The sequence below is a fragment of the Thamnophis elegans genome, chromosome 10 (assembly GCF_009769535.1).
Source record: "Thamnophis elegans isolate rThaEle1 chromosome 10, rThaEle1.pri, whole genome shotgun sequence".
Lineage (NCBI taxonomy): Eukaryota > Metazoa > Chordata > Lepidosauria > Squamata > Colubridae > Thamnophis > Thamnophis elegans.
Genome location: NC_045550.1, coordinates 58,939,079 through 58,960,965, shown reverse-complemented (window position 1 = coordinate 58,960,965; position 21,887 = coordinate 58,939,079). Strand labels below are relative to the sequence as shown.

Genomic DNA, 21,887 nt, shown 5'->3' with positions numbered 1-21,887 from the left:
CAGGTTCAAATTCCAGTAAGGGTATGGCTAGCTGATGAGAGCTAAATAGCTTGAAATAGATCTATACTAGTCTCCCTTTATTTATTTATTTATCAGCACAAATGCAACACATATATCTATAGATCTACATCTCTCTCTATTGCAGCAAAGGATCTAATATTCCTTTTTCCTCCTATTTTCTCCACAAGAAGAAACCCTGTGAGATGAGTTGGGCTGAGAGAGAGAGAGAGAGAGAATGAGTGGCTTTCCTGGTTTTTAGCCTGGTGTCTTAACCACTAGACCTATGATGGCGACCCTATGGCACGTGTGGCAGAGGTGGCACGAAGCACATGAGCTGTTGCCCCAGTTCAGCTGGTCTTCAGGTCTTTGCCGTGCATGCGCAGGGGCAGGATGCATGCAGGGGGGCACCCACGCATGTGTGTATATGTGGGGGCGTGTGCACATGCATGTGTGTGTGGGAAGGCTGTGTGCAGGAGGCTACGTGCACATGCGCGAGATGGGGCACATGTGCAGAAGCCGCACACACATTGATTTTTGGGGGTGCATGCACACGAGCTTTGGGCACTTGGTCCGGAAAAGGTTAGCCATCACTGCACTAGACCAAATTGACCATCTCCAAGATGGAATGTAGTCTGAACTCCCAAGAGGGAGGGAATCAGAGGTTCTGACTAGTTCTGGAGAACCAGTAGCAGAAATTTTGAGTAGTTTGGAGAACTGGTAAATACCATCGCTGACTGGCCCCACCCCTATCTATTCTCTGCCTCCCGAGTCTCAGTTGATCAGGAGGAAATGGGGATTTTGCAGTATCCTTCCCCTGCCATGCCCACCAAGCCACGCCCATAGAACCGGTAGTAAAAAAAATTGAATCCCACCACTGGAGGGAATGCCTTCTAGGGAAGCAAGAGGCAGTTCAACTCAGAGAGTCCATGTGAGAGAAAGATGGAGAAGAAAGATGGAGAAGAAAGATGGAGAAGTTATTCCTAATACACCTCCCTAATACTATCAGTTTACAGAGTCAGCATATTGCCCCCAAGGATGGAAAGCTGAGTCAACCTTGAGCCTGTCAGGATCGAACTCCTTGCATTGGGCAGCCTGAAACACAGCTTTTTAACCACTGTGCCACCAGGATTCATAAATATAAGAGGATGTAAGATGATGTAAGAGGAGGGATTGTGTCTGTTGTGAATGAAGATCTAACCTTGCTAGAACTGCAAATCACTACTGGAAGAACTGGGCAAATATAGGCCTGTGGTTCCTCTTCCCCACCTGGAACCACAGAGGCACAACTGACATGTTGACTGTTACATTTTGAGTGAGCAGAGAACTATTTTTGCTTTTGGCCCAATGCTTCACAGAAGAATCAATTCTTCAAGGTCCTTTTAAACCAGGGGTGTCAAACTTGATTTCATTGAGGGCCGCATCAGAGTTTAGCTTGAACTTGGGGGGATGGGACAAGGTGAGTGGGCATGGCCAGCTTGATGTCACTCATGTTGGGGGCACTGGTGATGGCCCGAGTGCTCTGCCAATGAAAACGGGCTCCTGAGCTCCTGCAACCCTCTGCTAGTGAAAATGGAGCTCGGAAAGGCCACAAGTGGTCCTTCTGAGCTCCATTTTCACTGGCAAAGGCACAGGTCCTTCGCTATTTCCAGGGTAGACCCATGGGCCAGATCTGAACATCCCGCGGGCCGGATCTGGCCTTGAGTTTGACACCCCTGTTCTAAAGGCTTGGAGCCATCTAGATGAGGCATATTTCCTGGGTCCTATTTTATTAAGGAATCTGGGGCACGTCTCACCTTTCCATGCTTATAGAACAATTATACCTAGGCCCTGGCTATTACGGTATGTTGCCTTTCAAAATGGGAATAAACATATCTTATGGATGTGACAGGATGCAGTGGCTCAGTGGCTAAGATGCTGAGCTTGTTGATCAGAAAGGTCGGCAGTTCGAATCCCTAGCGCTGCGTAACGGAGTGAGCTCCTGTGACTTGTCCCAGCTTCTGCCAACCTAGCAGTTAGAAAGCATGTAAAAATGCAAGTAGAAAAATAGGAACCACCTTTGATGGGAAGGTAACAGCATTCCATGTGCCTTCGGCATTTAGTCATGCTGGCCACATGACCACGGAGATGACTTTGGACAGCGCTGGCTCTTCGGCTTTGAAATGGAGATGAGAACGCCCCCTAGAGTTGGGAACAACTAGCACATATGTGGGAGGGGGACCTTTACCTTTACTTTACGGATGTGAAGTTTAACAATCCTGACAAAAAAAGTAATATTGGGGGTGACTCACTTGTTCCCTTTCCTGCTCTTTGGGTGGATGCTTAGTGGGTTCCCAAAATGGCCCAAACTATGACAGATGGGAAACAATGAGAAATTATGGTAGGTGTACATCTTGATGTTGATTGGTGAATTAGATATTAAGAGTTAAACTTGGCAGGCTTCCTTTTGTTTCTTAGGTGCCCGCTGTAAGGTCATTGTACCTCAAAAAGTAAACGTTTCCCCTGTTCGGTCATGTCTGACTTTAGGGAGGCAATATTCATCTCCATTTTCTAGCCCAAGGAGCCAGCATTGTCTGAAGATGCTTTCATGGTTATGTGACTGGCAGAACTATATACCGAAGTGTACAGAACTTGGTTACCTTCCCAATTATTTAAGTGGAACCTATTTATCTACTTGCATTTGCATGCTTTCAAACTGCAAGGTTGGCAGGAGGGCCCAGCATATTAACTACTAGGCAATTTTTTTTTTTTTACTATCAAACCGGTAGTAATGGTGGACAGAACCCACCCCTGGACCATGGGAAGGCTTTTGTGGCTCCTGGTGTTTTCTTTTCTGTGGGAAATGGGTCCAAATTGCTCTTTGAGTGTTTAAGGTTACCGACCCCTGCTCTAGGCCGAGGGTTTTCTTACCATCAAGCTTGTTCATATTATATTATAATATTCACATTTTTTTCCCGCATGATCCAGCTTAATTTCCGTTTGCTCAGGGGTGTCAAACTGGTGGCCCGCAGGCCAGATGCGTTACACAAGGCCACGCTCACCCCAGCTCCGTGAAGGGGAGAAATGTTGCGATATGTCCACGCGACAGTAACGTGACGCCGCGAATTGGACCCCCCTGCCTTTGCTCACGTTCCCTAACAAAGGGGAGGCAAATGTGACAATTGAAATCTATGTCATTGTAGCGCCCTGACAACATTGTAAGGAAAAAAAAAAGTGTACGTCAGAGGTGGTATTGAGCCATTTCTCTCCGGTTTGGGCGAACAACTGGTAGCGGTGACTGTGTGAGATTCCACCCATCTGCCCCAACATAATACGCCAGCATTGTGCATGCCCAAAAGGCGGTGTGCATGCACACATGAGGCATATGCGAGCAAAGTGCATGTATGCATGCTCATATTTGCTGGTAAGGAAAAGTAAGTGAATCCCACCCCTGGTGTACAAATTGCAATCAATATTATTATTTTTGTCAATTAGTTGGCGGGGCTCAGGGGTGGGTTGCTGCCAGCATTACTGCTGGCTTGGTGCACGTGCAATTTTGCACGCATCCGCTCACTTGTGTGCATGCCTGATGCACGCTCGATGCTCATGCACAATTGCCCATAAATAAGCCTGTGCATGCACAGAACATTAAAAAATGGGGAAAGAAATAGGGCGCACCGACCAGGGAAATGATTTGGAGGCCTGGCAAGTCTGGGCTGCTGCCGATTACGGCGACCCAGGCCACAAACCATTACTGGTTTGGTTGAACCGGTCGGAAGCCACCTCTGGTGCGGCTATTAAAAAGAGCATCTCCTCTTCCGACTTAGCGTCCCTGCCCCCCACAATTTTGCCCTAATTCGATACTGCCGTAAAGGAGGCCCACATCCCCCAATCATGGTCTCTTTCTGTGTGTAGCTGGTTTTCTGAGAGCATTTTAGCAATAGGGTGTGTCCCTCGTCTTAGCGCTCCCTCCTTCCTCATGCTTATTTCTCTCTCTCTCTCTTTTCTGCTCTCTTACATGCTGCTTTCTTTCCTTTCTGTGTGTTTAATTTCAAACGGAAAGCACAGCAAATGATTTGCTCTGCTTATGCAACTTCCTGTCTGGCCGCCTCTTTTCCCCCGCCTCCCCCACATTTTCCTCGCCTCCCCCCTTGCAGCATTGGTAACTAGTTGTTTTTGTTTCCAACCAACGCCTGGGACCTGGATTGCATATTTATTGCATAAATAAAGGATCTGGCCCTCGGGATGTTCATCGTCGTGTTTTTACCCTGTCATTTTCTCTTTATTTCTCTGCAAATAGTGCAGGAAACCCCACAGCTCAGATCTAGGGCTGGGTTTGTGCTACACTGTTGCCTGCTTATGGCAGGGCTGAGCACCAGGATGCATCTCTTCCTTCCTCTCTCTCTTTTCACTGGGATGGGGGACACGGAGACCCCACTTATGCCTGCACAACATGTTTTCTCTTCGCCCCCCCCCTGAAAATGCCTGTGCATTCCTTACTATTGATGCATTTTTTTTGGGGGGGAAGCCCCTAATGTGCTTGTAAGCCCTGTGCAAAGCTTGCAAATTAGAAGCCACGCATCCTGGGCTGACATCATGTAACCCAAGCCATCTAACGGTTTATAGCGTGGCGATCCGGTTCCCACGTTTCTCATGGCATCCCTCAATGAACCCGAATCACCCACCAGCTCTGCGTGGCCAGCCCACCCTTTTTTGGAGCGTGGCAACCTCTTTCTCTCTCTCTGTGTCATAATGCTTATTTGATTTATCCTTCTTTCCTATTCGGTCCACCGCTTCCAAAAGGCCGCCCACCCGCCTCCCCCAAACAAACCCATCTATTAATCCACCAAACCTCATCAACATTAAAAATAACAACAAACCCCACCGCACAAAACCTAAAATGACTCCTTCTGTACACACACACCCATGCATGTATGTATGTATGTATATATGTATGTATGTATGTATATATGTGTGTATGTAGGTGTGTGTGTGTGTGTGTGTGTACACACACACACACACACACACACCATTCCAGAGAAATTCCCGAAGAGCAGAGAAAGAAGCTGCCCCCACCCACCCATTTTCTACCCTTCCCCCATTTGCAGCACTTTGCAATTTTAGCGCCCTGCCTAAATTAAATCAATTCCATTTATTTATTTATTGCACGGCTCCGGTTACCCTCCCCCCCTTAAAATGTTATTTGCGAATCCAGATGTGTTTTTCTGCGCCCTGCCTCCAACCTTCCTCCTCCTCCTTTGGAATCCAATCTGGTTTGTTTTCGCAGGAAGTAGGCGAAAAGAAGGCGAGGGAAGGGAGGAAGGAGGCCGGGCCTCGCAGCCTGCCCGCCTTCCCCCTTCCCTGTGTCTATGGTGTGCGTGCTTTTATGTGTGTGCGCGCGTGTGTATGTGTGCAAGAGCGCCTCTCTTTTTCTCCCTGCTCATTTCTGCACGGCCGGCCACCTTTCCTCTCCCCAGTTGCTGAGCGCCGTTGGCTGTTCAGAGCGGTTTTGGCTCCTTCCCTTAGTAACAGCTTTTACATTCTGCCTCAATTCCTCTTCAATCGAAATCACACACACGCACACACACATAAAGCATTACTCCCCCCCCCCTCTTTCTCCTTTGATTGCCTCCTCCTCCTTCCTTGGGACTTAATCTATAATTTCCCCCCACCGCTTCTCGCTTCCCATCCCCCTCCTCCAGCAGCACCATCTCTCTCTCTCTCTCTCTCTCAACACACACAAACACACACACACACTCACACCCCTCACCCAGACTCGGGTCATAATTGAATACATTGCATTTCCAACCTTCCCCTCCCCCCCCATTTTCCCGGTGGCTACTTGAAGTCTTTCCCCCCCCCCTTCTTTCTCCCCCTTCTTCCCTTCCCCCCCCCCCCGTTTGGGCTGCACCCGCAATTGCAAACCCATATATTATACCTCTTAAGAAGAAGGAGGAAGCTGCATGAAATATAGCTCTATGTGTGTCAGCGTGGGGGGCTTTTTCCTCCTCTTTTGCCTCCATTGCAAAAGGAGGGGGGGCGGAGAGCCATACTGAGCCCATCAATTGCAAGGTAAGATTTTTTTTCTTTTTAAAAAAAGTGTTTCTCTTAAACCTCCCCCCTCCCCCACTCTCCGCTTTCCCCTTTCCCATGTTTGTGCATGTTTGCCTTGTACCCTCTGCGCAGTGCAATATCCAGTGGCAAGCTAGGAAATAATCCCTGGCGCCCCTAAAGTGTATTTTAAGGGGTTATTTCACGTGGGGGGGGGGAAGAGTTCAGGGAGGGCGTTGCTGGAAAGGGAATTGAGGGAAAAGAGGGGGGGGGGAGGGCTTGGGGGGAGGGGCGCCTGTGTTTGTAGCTAGTTGGAGGAAGCGACGCGTGGGGGAGGGGCAGAAGTGTAACAAGCATTGCCCCCCCCCTTTGGGAAAGACAGTGTCTTTTAACTTTAATCTTTTTCGACCTCTTGTATTATTATTATTATTATTATTATTATTATTATTATTATTATTATTATTATTATTTGGGGGCTCATCTTTCCGGAGGTGTTTTCCACCCACCCACCCACCCCCGCTCACTCTCTTCTGATCTTTTTAATTAATTAAAAAAATTAACGTTGGTGGTGGGGAGGGGAAAGTGTTGATTCATCGCGTTTTTGGAAAGTGTGGGGGGTGGGGAGGTGGGGGAGGAGAAGAGAAGCCTTTTGCACTAATAAATGCAAAGCCAGCAGCCATTATGAAGCAAGCTGGCTTGATTGCCTATTTTTAGACGATTTGGGCCAGAGGAGTTTTTTTTTTTAAATATATATATATATATTGCATCGGCGGATATATATGTATATATAATATTCTTGCTGGAAGGAAACGCACGCACACACGGAGAGGTGTCTTATAAAAAAAAAGAGATCCAAGTTCGGAAGTGTGTTTTGCTTGTGCGTGCAGGGTTGTTTTTTTTTTTCCTTTTTTTTTGCCCCCCCAAAAGAGAAAAGGTCAGTAGAATTTATTTCCCCCCCCCAATGATTGGTATTTAAAGTGTGGGTTGAAAGAAAAGTTTTGTTGGATGAGGTTTTTGCGCCTTAAATGTCTTGTTTGCAAGCGGTGTGGGGGTGGGGGAGGAATGTGGCAGAGTGAACTCACACCGGTGGGGGAGGGGGAAGAGCTTAGCAGTGGCTTTTGCTGTGTCTTTGGAAAATAATAAAGGGGGGGGAGGGCTTTTGATGGTTTCTTGGCACCCCCCCCCCCTTTAAAATCTAGGCTGTTATATCTTCTGGGAGGATAATAATTTGTTTTTGTGGACGCTGTTTTGGAAATTGGAGCAAAATAAAACCTTTTTTAAAAACTGTTCCAGGGGCAGAATCGTAAACTATATTCTAATAGCCAAGTTCTGGAATGAACTTTGGTCCCTGGGAAAACAATGGTGCAAAATTCAAGAGTTGCATGTCCATAAAGGCCTAGTTTTGAAATCAGGGTGGCTTTACCGTGTTCTCCCTTCCACGTGTAAAAAGTCTCAAGATCGTATCAGTGAACGGTGCAATTTCTTTTCTTTTTCTTCTTTTAATGGTGTGCTTTGAAAGAAGGATATATATTTGCAGTGCAGAGCTAGATCTGGTTAATCATCTACCTGCCATGGTAAATGTTAATTCACTTTATTATCCTTTTGGATCTTTAGTGGAAAAAGAGGCGGATTATTCAATGGCTGAAGGGAAACCAGGGGAAGAGAGAGAGACCAAACTAGAAAAACAACCGTGGCTGTGGATTTTCTGGAGTGTGGAAGTTGTTTTAAAAACAAACCCTGAACTTTGCTTGGTATATAGTGGTTGGACAAAATGTCTATTAAAGGGTGTCCCTGAATTGCCTGGAATTTCTGACTCCTACATGTGCTTCACTTCCTTCCTCTTCTTTTTTTTTTTTTGGCTGGTGTAAAGAGAGTTGCATTTCATTTATATGAGGCATTGTAGAAATCTCATTATTTTTTTTAATCAGTCTGGGATTTGGGGGAGTGAGTAGGAGGAAGGTATTCTATTTAACCTCAATAGTGTAGTTTGGGGTTTCTTTTTCAGTCAGACTTAAGTAGAAGTTCAGTTTTGATTCATGAGCAGGAATAATACAGAAACTTGTGGTATGTAATCTGTTTTGGCCTTGTATCTCAATTGTGTTTTACTTATTTACTGCCTGAACATGATATTCTCTCTCCTCTTAAAAGCACATTTTATTCAAAAATTGGGGGAAAGAGTTGTGGACTTGGACTAGGCCTCAAACTTGGGAGTTTTGTTGATAACAGAGTAAGGTTGATAAAAGTAGATGTGTTTGCAGAATCTGAGTACCCATTCTTCACCAAAACATGGCTTTGTGGATTAACCCAGTTTCCTCAGATGGCATGCCACACTGAACCAGTGAGAAATTGTAAGATTAGGCAAATATATAGAGAGAGCATACATGGTTTCATGGAGTGTCTAAACTTGCTTTTAAATTTTCACCTATATAGATAGTATTCCATATTTTTCCCCTTTGTGGTGGGACTCAAAAATACTAGGAAAACAGCAAAACTTCTTTCCCCTCTAAATATGGATATGATTGAGAAGGAAAGGTTTGAAAAACCAATATGGACAAATAACATGTTGGCGTTTAGAGTGTTATAACATTCTTACACGTAGATGTTGCAATTTTTTTTAAAAAAACATTGGATTTTACTGATAGTCCTTGGTTTACAACAATTTGTTTGGTGACCGAAGTTACAGCTGCACCGAAAAATGTGACTTTTATGATTGGTTTTCATGCTTGGGATTGTTGCAGTATCTCCATGGTCACATGATCAAAATTCAGGCAACTGTCATGAATTTATTATGGTTGCACTTACCTGGGGTTTATAGATCACCATTTTGTAACTTTCCCAGCTGGCTTCTAACAAGCAAAGTCACAGTGGGGGTGGGACCCAGATTCACTTAAGAACTGCAATAATTTGTTGAACTGTGGCAAAAAGGTTGTATAATGGGGCAAAACTCACCTTCCTTGCTTAGCAACAGAAATTTTGGGCTAAATTGTGGTCGTAAGTAGAGTACATGGTCATAGAGTCTTGAATCATCCCTTAATGCTATAAACCATGTTTGTTAAACTATGTTTTGGCCTGAAACTGAGTTGGCTGTCTTCCCACAACATGTACTATAACACATTTTATAAATCATGAACAACCGAATGGAACAGTAGACATAGAAGTGTGAAGGGCAAACCCAAGTGTTGATATTTCTATTGATTTTCTTTGTAATTCAATAATATTTTGCAATGGAGACCTTAATGGCAGTACATTTATGAAGGGGGAAAAAAGGGATTTTTTTCCTACAATTTATAATGAATTTACATATTTCACAACTAGAAAATATGTTGTTGACCACTACATTGTGTATGGACTCACTGCTATAGTAGTTCTTTACTCATGGGACAATTCTAGTCAATGGTAGAGTGGTTTTAGGTATATAAATCATATGAACAGAGATGATAGATTATGGACCTTCCTTAATGGAAGATTTTTCACACCTATCCTTCAGTAGATGCAGTTGTGATTCCTGTAAAATTCTTGTGGGTGAGAGATGAAAGGAGTTGAATATTTTAAATAATTGACCCACTTATGGGAGATGTCTGCCAATAACTATAAGCTGTGAGAACTAAATATAACTTTTCTGATAATACCCAAGTCTTCTGAGTTACAATTCTCATAATTGATGGCTAATGTTCCATTGGCTGAGTTGAGTGGCAGCTGAAGGAATTATAGCCCAACATTTAACCAAGAAAATAGGAATAGATTGGTTAAATAATATTTCTTGTAGAGATGTAGGATGTATTTGAGATCAGAAAACGAACAAGATGGTGGTCATACTCATAATGGCATGACTGCCATCTTGTAGGTTTTTAACAGAGTCCTTGAATAAAAGGGGAATTATTATTATTATACAATTGTATCACAGTGGCCAGTTGTTTCGCTGGATTTGGCATTGATTACTAGTCAGGCCCCACCCATAGGCCTAGGACGTCATAACGTATTTTCGTAATATGCATGCAGATCCAAGCAGTGCGGCTTTTTGCATTTGACTGATGGAGATTTTGTCAATTTTTAACTGTTTTAAATGTAATTCCAGTGCTTTTGGAATAGCACCCAGTGTGCCAATTACCACTGGAATTACCACTGCTGGTTTGTGCCATAATCGTTGAATTTCGATTTTTAAGTCCTGGTATTTCGTGATTTTTTCATATTCCTTCTCATCGACCCTGCTATCACCTGGTATTGCAATGTCTATGATTGTAAGCTTGTTTTTCTCAACCAGTGTGATGTCTGGTGTATTATGCGCCAGTATTTTGTCCGTTTGTATGCGAAAATGACCATCTTGACCATCTGATTTTCGGTGACTTTTTCAGGCGAATGTTCCCACCAGTTTGTTGCTGTTTTAATATTATAATTTTTGCACAAATTACAATGGATCATTTGTGCTACTGAATTTATTATTATTATCAGCAACAACATAATTGTATCACAGCGGCCAGTTGTTTCTCTGGATTTGGCATTGATTACTAGTCAGGCCCCACCCAGGGGCCTAGGACATCGTAACGTATTTTTGTAATATGTGTACGGATCCAAGCAGTGCGGCTTTTTGCATTTGGCTGATGGTGATTTTGTCAATTTTTAACTGTTTTAAATGTAATTCCAATGCTTTTGAAATAGCACCAGTGTGCCGATTACCACTGGAATTAGCACTGCTGGTTTGTGCCATAATTGTTGAATTTCGATTTTTAAATCCTGGTATTTCGTGATTTTTTCATGTTTCTTCTGTCAACCCTGCTATCACCTGGTATTATTATTATTATTATTATTATTATTATTATTATTATTATTATTATTATTATTATTATACAATTGTATCACAGCGGCCAGTTGTTTTGCCGGATTGGGCATTGGTTACTAGTCGGGCCTCACCCAGGGGCCTAGGACGTCGTAACGTATTTTCGTAATATGCGTGCGGATCCAAGCAGTGCAGCTTTTTGCATTTGACTGATGGTGATTTTGTCAATTTTTAACTGTTTTAAATGTAATTCCAGTGCTTTTGGAATAGCACCCAGTGTGCCAATTACCACTGGAATTACCACTGCTGGTTTGTGCCATAATCGTTGAATTTCGATTTTTAAGTCCTGGTATTTCGCAATTTTTTGATATTCCATCTCATCGACCCTGCTATCACCTGGTATTGCAATATCTATGATTGCAACCTTGTTTTTCTCAACCAGTGTGATGTCTGGTGTATTATGCGCCAGTATTTTGTCCGTTTGTATGCGAAAATCCCACAAGATCTTGACCATCTGATTTTCGGTGACTTTTTCAGGCTTATGTTCCCACCAGTTAGTTGCTGTTTTAATATTATAATTTCAAAGAAATTGCATGCATAGCCTTTAGGAGGCTTATAGAGTACTCCTGGGGGCTGGAGGGGGGCAAAATTAAGCAAAAAAGAGGCCTGTTTTTCACTCATTTCTGCGTTTCCCAACCTCCAGGAGCTCTCTGAAAGACTTCTACAGGCTCTGCACGGCCATTTTGGTGAAGGGGGTGGGGTTTCGGGAGGCAAAAAATGCTGTATTCAGTATATAAGACGCACCCAGATTTTCAGCCTCTTTTTTGAGGGAAAAAGGTGCGTCTTATACTCCGAAAAATACGATATTTGCAGTGGTGAAATTGCAGTCTTGCCTGTTTTGAACACACATCCCAGCATGCTGCTCTTAGGAGATACATTACAAATGATATTTTTATGTATACCGAGGCATCTGCAGATGCATGTATAGCCACTTTTGATTGTTCACCTACAAGGTCACATAAAGAACTGGCAAATGCCTTTGTGTACACCAACTGTGGCTTGTTGTTTTGGTAACTTAGTGTATATTGTGCAGATTTAGCTTATTTGGCTAACATGATTGAGTATTTATCATAGCATGAACCCAGAAAATGAGTTGATTCAGTTAACTGGGTTAAGGACTGTGAAAACAGCTTCTATTGTGATGTAACAGCACAGTAAAAAATATCTTACAGTGTTCATAGGTTTCCTTTTAAAAATCTGGTTATTATAAGTTAAATATATAAAATAGAACAAAAATAACAAAAGGCTTCCTCGTGCAAGACATTAAATCTAGAATAGAACTGGAGTTAATAATTATTTATTGAATTTAAATCTTACCTACCCACCAAAGAAAACTAATGCTTAACTTATACTTCGGGTTCACGCACTATGCTAGCACATGGCTTGTTAGTTGGTTTTCTACCTTACACAAAGCTGTAAATCATACTTTCTAAATGACAGTCATTGAGTTCCCATAGTGTAGGCTGTATTTGCATGGCATGCTAATAAAGACTTTGGTTAACAAGTGTGCACATGCCATTTTACTTGTTTCTATATGTATGCAGCTGCTTAACAAATAGATTGGCCACCATTTTGGATTTGTTTTTTGAAGTTGTGAATATGCATTAACTATATTGTAGGTTACAAATTTTGGCAGTTTGGAACTTGGAGTGATTCCTAAACCTCTGATAAAATTGATATGCATTAAAATGATCATAGGCTACTCATTTGTTCAGGGATTTTTGAAGCATATATTGTCACTTTTAATGTGATGAGTAGGTACAAAACACCGCCTTAATCTTAGGTCTTACCGTGTTGTGTTGCATGAATTAAGCGTGATTTAATTTGCAGACCATAGTTTAACTTGATATGTGGTATTCAACCTCTGTCAAAACAAAACAAAACCTTCAGTTATATTTTTCCCCTCAGATTTATCCCCCATTATTTAAAAGTTTCAAGGATTATTGGAAGTGGTTTTGTTTTCAGCACCTACATTTGTGTGCTTCCTATTCATTCAACACAAGTTGGAGATGTGTTAAGGCTGGATCTATAAAAGTCAAATTCGTAGAGATGCTTTACCAATCAGGAAATGCCAGGACTTCTATCCCATGTAATAATTGTGAGCACCTGTGATACATTTGCTACTTCCTTCTAAAGGGTAGGTGGAGGTAAGGAAACTATTAATAGGCATGTTTTGATGGCTGTTTGATTCAGATGAATGTATTCATTCCCAGCTGAATTGCTTGTAACGAAAAAGGTGAGTATTTGTCAGTTATAGGGAAGTTAGCTTGAACACCAAGTGACTCTGCTTACATGAAGTGCTTCAACCCCTTGGTTATTTGATAAGTTGTTTCAGAAGTTAATAGTTTCTTTCATGTTCCAGTAACAATGAATACTTGTTTGGTTCTTTGAAATGCTAAAGTCGAAATGCAAAATGCTTTAAAATTTAGCTTGTGGGGCTGTAGGAATTCCTGTAATTTTTACCTCAAGTGATAGTTAGGAGAATTTATAAAAAATAGTGCTAGGTTCATATTAAGCTGAAATGTGGGTGGCTCACTTTGACTCCATATGTAGCGTGAACTTAGTCAGGATGGCCTGCAAGCGTTTATACCAGGGAAAAAGAGAATTTTAAATGCATTTCCCTGGATACTTTGCAAATACATATTTTAGATGTTATGTCTGAACCCAGCCAATTGTTTATTCAAGATAAGCAAATCATATCTAGGCAGGCTGTGCAAAGTCAGGCATTCTGACTCATTTGGACTAATGCTAAGCCACTGTTCAAACATTGTTTTGGCTGAGTCACAAATGGCAAGTTTGCACAACATGGAAAGCATAAATGGTGGTCTATTACCATGTTTTGGTTCAGTCAACAATTTAAGTCAAATGAAAATGGTATTCTATCTAGGTTGGGGATTTTTAATGTATTGATACATTATAATTACTGAAAGTCCTCATTGAATGACTGCCTTGTTTAGTGACTGCAGTATGAAGATGATAAAATAACTTTTATAACCATTCCTTGCTTTTACAACCTTTTCAACAAAGCTCAAGTGAAATCATAGTCAAGGTTGCAGTTTGACTTAATGACTGCTGCAATTGTGATTGCTAAATGAGGACTACCTGTATGATGGATATTTTATGTTATCTAGGCTTATTGACTGAGTGGCATGGTGGCGTAAAGGTGAAGACACTTGTATCCCATTTGGAAGGTTAAGAGTTCTATCCTAGGCAGCGACAGTTGTTTCTCTATCAGGGCGCAAAGATAAAATATCTGCTGCAATCTCCATGTAGGCATCAGGAAGGGCATCTGGCCAGTAAATGCTCAGCTCCACTCAGTCACCCCAACTCCATCCGGAAGGAAAGGGAAAAAAGGGTCATAAAAAGAAAAAAAAAATCTAGGCTTACTGATTGTTGAGAATCCTAGCAGAATATGGTGGATTGAAAATTAAAAACCAGTCTGTGCATGTTTTAACATACTTTTTAATGAACTCTCATATTTCATTTGCAAGGAAAACCTAAAGAACATCCAATTCTTTCTTAAAGAAGAGTACATTTGTGCAGAATTCTTACCTTGATATATTATTTTACATCAGAAATACTGGAATTAAGCCTATGTTAGCGCTGCATTCTGCTGTTATCAGACAGTAGTTGCAGGGGATGTATAAATAAACACAGTCAGTTAGCTATTTTGCTGTTGTGTTATGAAATAAGGGCAGGGCCTTTTCACTAAAGGCAGTACAATTAAGGAAAAACATTACACATTTTTCTCCATTTAGGAAGCCAAATAATAATGATTTATTAGTTAAAATTTTATTTCAGTCTTCTGAATACATGCAGGGTTCTTCGGAAAATTTATCTTTGCCCAGCACTTGGCTACTTAGAAAAAGGTGATTCATAAATAAAACAAGGATCAGAATAAACATAATGATGTAGATGATGCAAAAGATATTTTGGCATCTGCATTGAGTAGCCTTGTAAGTAGTGTTTTTAAATTTTAGCTTTCACAAATTATAATAAGCAATTCTAATTCATCCCACTGTTTCCATGAATTACATGAAAAGTGGCATAATAATAGCAATTTTTTAAAATATAAAAACTAATTCTATTATAACATTTCCTGGGAAGAACAGACATGAAAGAAAACTCAAGAATAACTTCGCAGATAATTTATATCTTTATCAGGTATAGCAATAGCAGTAGACTTATATACCGCTTCATAGGGCTTTCAGCCCTCTCTAAGCGGTTTACAGAGAGTCAGCATATTGCCCCCAACAATCTGGGTCCTCATTTTACCCACCTCGGAAGGATGGAAGGCTGAGTCAACCCTGAGCCGGTGAGATTTGAACCGCTGAACTGCTGATCTAGCAGTAGCCTGCAGTGCTGCATTTAACCACTGCGCCACCTTGGCTCTTATCAAATGTACCATATTTTTCAGAGTATAAGATGCACCTTTTCCCCTCAAGAGGCTGAAAATTTGGGTGTGTCTTATACATTGAATACAGCATTTTTGCCTCCTGAAACCCCGCCTCCTTCATCAAAATGGCCATTCATAGCTTTTAGGAGGCTTTCAGAGAACTCCTGGGGGCTGGGGAGGGCAGAAATGAACAGAAAACAAGCCATTTTTTGCTCCCCCCCACCTCCCAGGAGCACTCTACAAGCCTCCTAAAGACTATTTATACCTTTTTTTTTAAAAAAAAAAAAGCAGGGCCATTTTCGCGACGCTTTGTAGAGTGCAAACAGTTGTTGTTTTTTAAAAAATTGCCTCTTCAAAACCTTGGTGCGCCTTATACTCTGGTGTGTCTTATACTCTGAAAAATCTGGTATATTTTAAGCACAAATTGCAGTTTCTAGGCATCTTTTTCAAAGGGGCAGTTTAGCCTTCACTGCAGATAGTTTTCAACTCACAACAGTTCATTTAGTGACTGTAAAGTTACAACGGAACAGAAAAAAGTGACATGACCATTTTTCACACGACTGTTGCAGCATCCCCATGGTCACATGATCAAAATTCAGAGTCTTGGCAATTGTTTCATATTTATGACGGTTGTAGTGTCCCAGGGTCACTTGATCACCTTTTGGGACCTTCTGACAAGCAAAGTCAATAGGGAAGCCAGATTCCCTTAATAACCATGTTACTAATTTAACAATTGCAGTGATTTTCTTAACTGTGGCAAGAAAGGTCATAAAATGGGACAACAGTCATATAACCATCTCACTTAACAACAGAAATTTGGGCTCAATTGTAGGCATGTTGAGTACCTATATTTTATTGCATGTGATTTTTTTGGGGGAAAATATGATAGTCTTTTTCTTTTAGAATATATTCAGAAAAAGTGGTTTTAAAACTAAGTGGACAAAATGTTGAGGAATTATGGAGCTTTTATTTGTAAGCCGTAGCAGTTTCTGAGGTTAAAAGTTGGGATGCAGCTTAATTTTTTTCTTGCTTACTATAATTGTGTTGCTTCGTGGACAGGATCAATATTATATTTTATACAAGCAAATTATTTAGAACTGGCCCAGTGCTTAGAATCTGTGTAATAAATAGTTAAATTGTGTCACGATTCTCCCATTGCATTAGACCATGGTTTAATAAATTATCTATTAATAAAAAAAAATAAGCTATACTTTAGTTTCCACACCATTGTATCTGGATTTGCAAAAATGCTAAAACCAACAGTCCATGTCATGTTTTAGTACAATATAATACATGGTCAGAATTAAATTGTGATTACAATTTTGGACTTTTTCTACAACGCAACACATTATTTCTGAAATGTAGGACTTCTCTTGACGGAAAAAGTCTGTTTCAGCAGGATTTAGAGCTGACCATGCTGTTTTCTCAATCCATCTCAGCAATGAATAATTTTATTTTCCTTAAAGTAATTTACACCTTATCTAGCTCACCTCCTAATCTCAAAACTTCTAAAACATTAAGCACATAAGCTTGAGATGAGGATTTTTATTTGGCCCATTTCATTTTTCCCTTTATTTGGCAAGCTTCAGCATTTTAATTTCTTAGCTTTCTTTTTTGAAAGAAATTTGTGTCTTACCAAACCAAGACAGAGGTGACTAAATGGTATGAATGAGTTTGTGGAGGGTGGAAAAGAAGGTAATGGAAGGTTGGTGTTTGTGAAGTTAAGTAATAGTTGCCTGCATGAGCATTGTGTAACTATGTTGTTTTATGTATCCTTGCTGAACAGTTCATTGCCTCCTTTTTATTGGCATACTAGAAGTTTATAGAAAGTATTAGGTAGAGTATTTAATTCTGCAAAAGGTTTTTTTCATCAGGAAGAGGTCTTCTGAGCAGAGTTTTTTTGTTAAAGATATTCCCCGTTACTTAAAAAAAAATCCCCCAAACCTTTTTGGAGTACCTAAAAGAACCCTTGAATGCTTCCATTGCTCCCTTGATTGATAATTATTATTTAGCTACTTTGAATGCTTTTGAACAGTAATTTGAGAAACACATTGACCTGATATTTGAAAAATGAGGCTTGGCAGTACAGTTAGTCCCTAAAGTGAATCCATATATATTAGTCAATTTTTCATGGTTAGGTAAGGATTGATATAACTGTTCTATTTGTTCTTCAAAACCATTGTGAGCTGAACAGAGGAAAGGGAGGTTAAGCCATTTTTTCCTGTTCTCTAGAAATCTGAAAATGTAACACTTGTGTGCTGAAATATAATTTGAAGGATGTAAATTCATTTAGCTTAGTCCTGGTTTATGCTTTTATGGCATCTGGTATATGATAATGGACATAAGTAATAAAAAGCGAAAAGAGTCGTTATATGCACCACACTACCTTGAATACTTTAGAGAAGGGGAGGGTATTTATACATTTATGTAGATTTTACCTCAGCAATATTTAGAATTAGAATTCTTTATTGGCCAAGTGTGATTAGACACACAAGAAATTTGTCTCCGGTTCATAAGCTCTCAGTGTACATACAGCAATAGTGATAGATCATTATCGTACTCATGGTAAAATACGTTAATCATATAACATTATTTAGGGTCCAGTAAATAGGATAAAAAAAAAATTGTACACCAAGGTTTTAACCAGCGTTCAGGAGAAGAAATTTTATAGAAAAAGGGTTGAATCACAGATGAGTACAGGTTGTCCTCAACTTAAAAACAGTTCACTTAGTGACCATTCAGTTTTAATGGTGCTGATTTATGACCATGTTTCACACTTATAACTAACTACTGCAGCATCCCACTTGTCACACAATCCAAATTTGGATGCTTGGCAACTGACTTATATTTATGACGTCCTGGGTTATGTGATCAGCTTTTGCGACCTTCTGACAAGCAAAATCAATAGGGAATCCAGATTCCCTTAACACCTGTGTTATTAACTTTAACAATTACAGTGATTGACTTCACAACAGTGGCAAGAAAAGTCATAGAATGGGGCTAAACTCACTTAAAAGATAAATTTTGGGCTCAATTGTAGTCGTAAGTCAAGGATTACCTGTAGTCTATATATAGGTAGTTGTTGGCTTAAATCCATTGAACTATGGTTCAGAATTATGGTAACCTCATAAAAAGTGATGACCCATTCTCTGCTGTCACATGATCTCAATTCAAGTGCTTAGCAACTGGCTCGTATTTAGGAAAGTTGCAGAATTACAGTGAAATGATCACAATTTGTGACTTCCCTGTTGGCTTCCAACAAGCAGTCAATTTAAGAGCCTATTTCTTACAGGGGTGTCAAGCTCGTGTCGTCACCGCGTCACGTGACGAATTGCACCTTCCCCCCCCCTTTGCTAAACCGGGCAGGGGTGTGGCCAGTGCATGACGCAGCCGGCCCATGGGCCACGAATTTGACACCCCAGTCTTACATGATTGCCTTAACTGTGTGATTCCCTTAATGACTGTGGTGAAAATGGTGGGAAAATTGGGCCCAGTCATGTGATGACTGGCTTGATGACTTGCACTGACTCCCGACAGAAATACTAATCTGAGTTGTGGTTATGAGTTGAGAACTATGTGTGCTTGTTTTGAATTCAAAATGTATCTTGTTCTTCCTGTAGATTTATACTTTGGTTTAACTTGTATGCCAGTGAACATATAAATATACATATAAAAATGCAGTTTTTCCTGATTGGACACAGAAATTCAATTCAGAAACTTGCAAAACACCCTCTGCAAATTGGAGCGTAATCAAGAACAAAATATCCAAGCTTCAAATATACATTTGAAAAGGGGTCTAAATGTGGAAAGATTGACTGGAGGAGTCATAGAAATCAGAATGAATGGTTAAAATAGTCATCCATTGTGAAAAATATTAGCCCATTGTGCGATGCAAAACAGGAAAACAACTGAAAGTAACAGAAAGCTGTGTCCGTTTCTCAATACTGCACTTACAGATCCTGTAGAAATTAGTTAAATTGGGCCATTATAGAGCAGGAGTATAAAACTCAAGGCCCAGGAGCCAGATCCGGCTTGCAGGGTGCTTAGATATGGCCTGTGGTGTCACTCTGGAAATAGTAAGAACTGGCCCACGGTGCCTCTGCCAGCAAAAACAGAGCTTGGGAGGGCTGTCTGTGCCCCTCCTAAGCTCCATTTTCGCTGGCAGAGGGTTTGCAAGAGGCCATCGCAGCCGAAAACCGAGCTCGGGAGTCCACTTGGGCCACCAGAGGTGGCTCTGACGAGTGACATCAAGCTGGCCAGCCACTCCCTGGTCAGGGCCCCCTGTCTCTCCCCCTCCAAGCTCCCCCCCAGCGTAGCCCTGATGTGGCCCTCAATGAAATCAAGCTTGACACCCCTTTTATAGAGGTATGTAAATATAGCATAATTAATCTCATGAAAAATGTAAATTATATATTGAAGCTAATTATTATAGATGCAATTGATCATAGTCGTAGCTAGCTATAAATTTGGCCATGTCATGTGGGGGAATTCACTAGAGAAAGCAATTAATGTTTAAAGAGTTAGTGGTTAAAGAAAACCAGGCTGTCAAAAAATACAGTGGCTGGATACCATAAAAGCTAACACCAGCTATGCTAGGCATAGAAAAACTCAAGCCGTGCAAGATTGGAAGATGTGGAGAGACCTCGGTTCAGAGAATCACCAAGAGTTGGAATGACTGAATGGACTCCTCCTCCCTTTCATCGTCATCATCATCTGGAAATTTACTGCCAGCAGATTTGAAGATGGCTACCAATTTTCAGTGGAGAGTAGCAAATTTATGGAGAATGGGGTATCTATCAATGACTTTTAATTACACTAGCTGGTTCATATCTTTGCAATTATACGCACATACCCTAAATATACAGGGACGCGGTGGCTCAGTGCTGAGCTTGTCAGTTAGAAAGGTTGGCAGGTCGGTGGCTCGAATGCCTAGTGCCACATAGCGGAGAGCTCCCATTTCTTGTCCCAGCTTCTGCCAACCTAGCTGTCTGAAAGCACGTTAAATATGCGAGTAGAAAAATAGGAACCACTCTTGATGGGAAGGTAACCGTTCCGTTTGCCTTCGACGTTTAGGCATACCCACCACATGACCATGGACAATCTTTGGACAGCGCTGGATCTTCGGCTTTGAAAAGGAGATGAGCACCACCCCCTATACCACTGTTTCTCAACCTTGGCAACTTGAAGATGTCCTGACTTCAACTCCCAGAATTCCCCAGCCAGCGAATGCTGGCTGGGGAATTCTGGGAGTTGAAGTCTGGACATCTTCAAGTTGCCAAGGTTGAGAAGCACTGCCCTATACATTTTTAGGAGCAAAAAAAAAAAAAAAAAAAAAAAAAAAAGGGATCATCACCATCTTTCTATCTTTCTGCTTGGTTCTGGATTTATTTGGCCAGCTACTCTGTGTTACAAAATGCTGGATTCAATGCACTGTTGGCATGAGCTATAGCAGACTCATTTTATTTCTTGATAACATTGGCTTGTAATATTGTTAAGTTGTGTATTTAATACTCCATATGCCTGACATCCAATTGGATGCAATTTTTTTGTGGTTGACCTTTTGTAATGCTAAATAAATATTTAAGATTTATAACATTAAAAATAGAGATCCTCACATAACCATGAAGCCTGGTTTATTTTTGATTAATCAAATAAGTGTGTACAATTGAATGAAAAGGTATCTGTTTAGGTTCTAATAAAATGTTAGTCTAATAAACAGATATAATTAGTATACCATTTTAAGATAATTCAGAGTATCGGTAATTGGTGTGTTAGCTTTAACCTTTGGGAGGAAGAATAATAGAAGAATATAAATTAATAATACAGAAACAACACATTTTTTTCAATATTTTTGACCTCCAACTTCTACTCTGAACTTCAGTTATCAGTTATAGCAGCCTCTGCTTTTTTGTATGATAGAGGCTTAGTTTATTCTTTATATTTTTTCCAGAAGGTTCTTTTTATCACTTGTTGGTGACCTCACCTCTTTTGTCAGTGTTGGCCATTATTCCTTTGTGAGAATAAGACGGGACCAAATACAAAGGATGAGTCTTTCCTGCTGTTTTTCTTATTTGTTACCACAGTCCACTTTCAATGCTTTCTTTAAAGATCTATCTAAAAGCAGAAATTACTGTATGCTCTATGGGGAAATGTGTGCAGTATCCTCCATTATTTTTTATAGATTCAGCAGATGTATTTATTTAGAATTTCTGTGGGCTTCATTCTCTCTGGCTAATGGCAGATTGCAACTGAAAAATCATCAGTGACTAGAGCAAATAAACTGAGCTAAAATTTTATACGTTCTCTGTGGAATTGAGGATCCAACACATCAGATTCAATCCTCTAATTGCACACCAGCTCACAATAAACTTAGGTTAAAAGCAGTTATGTTTAGCATGCTACATGAATGCAGCTACTAAGCCCAAAATTTACTTAATTAAATATATTGTGTAGACCCAGATAAAATGCTGTTACCTGGCCAATAATATATTAAGCTACCAGTATACTGACTTACACAAACTACAGCATATTTTAGAATAGTGTACTAATTGAGTTTATTATTCACTGGGATTATATTCCAATGGGTTATAGCAAACTGAATAATGAATGGAGGATTAGCTTCTGGAGTAT

General features: G+C 40.7%; 1 long non-coding RNA gene across 3 annotated transcripts in view; it reads left to right on the top strand.

The window, feature by feature from the left end:
• The first annotated feature begins 5,309 nt into the window (after window positions 1-5,309).
• The window catches only part of LOC116513657, a 204,099-nt gene continuing 187,521 nt past the window's right edge, over window positions 5,310-21,887 (top strand). Inside the window, exon 1 of one of the 3 annotated variants that reach the window (XR_004256025.1) lies at window positions 5,310-6,048. This is a non-coding gene — a long non-coding RNA (uncharacterized LOC116513657). Of the gene's footprint in view, window positions 6,049-7,456; window positions 7,602-21,887 lie in introns of those variants that run through there. The other 2 variants (XR_004256024.1, XR_004256026.1) reach the window with 2 other exon arrangements.